The sequence below is a fragment of the Penaeus monodon genome, chromosome 25, assembly GCF_015228065.2.
Source record: "Penaeus monodon isolate SGIC_2016 chromosome 25, NSTDA_Pmon_1, whole genome shotgun sequence".
Lineage (NCBI taxonomy): Eukaryota > Metazoa > Arthropoda > Malacostraca > Decapoda > Penaeidae > Penaeus > Penaeus monodon.
Window position 1 is genome coordinate 39,921,013 of NC_051410.1, and position 846 is coordinate 39,921,858.

The following is an 846-nucleotide window of genomic DNA, read 5'->3' on the forward strand; positions in this document are numbered from 1 at the left end:
TTCATCCTTTTTTCCAGTAGGATTGTTTAATCTAGTCAGTTATTCCATTTTACATTAGGCATCTTTAAATAGTCTAGTCATATACCGCCTGAAATTATTTAAAAGAATAATGTTTGAACGTATGACTCAGAGTGGTTATCACTATTTTGTATTACAAATATCCGTCCAGTAATACTACAGTTATAAGTGTATGCACAAGAGTTGAAATCCAAGGATTATTGTATTTGAAGTTTATGAAACTGCTTCACCACTCAAAAAATTATATGAAATATTCTATTTTATTATAACTAAATGATATATGATAAGTAGCATTCATGGAAAAATATTGGAAAGAAATCTTTATGTAATTACAGGTTATTTTGTGTATACTGCAATTACAGTATTGAAATTATTAAACTGTTTCATCAAGTATTTACAGTCTGTTCAACGATAATGTAGAGGCTGAAATGCAGTATGCAGTACATTTATATAATTATTAATAATTGGTGATATTTTCTGCTTCTTGATGACCTCCACACTAATACTGAATTAGGCTATATAACTGTTTTTTCATTATACATGCCAGAGCTCTCAGTTCCTCCAAAGATACACTCATCAGTAAACATGAACTTTTCGCACTGTTCACTAATCCAGTCTTTGTGTTGCCCTGTAGATGAAAGATGTTTATCTTGCATTTCTGCCACTTGCATTTTTTTGGCAGCATTGTATGACAACAGATTAAACTTCTTGGCAAATTACTGTATGGTACACAGAGAGGTCTTTCAAGAAGGTAAGGTGGCTTTTCATAAATGATGGCAATGGTGTTGTTAGAATGTCTCTTCTCATAAGGTTATCAATCACTTCTGA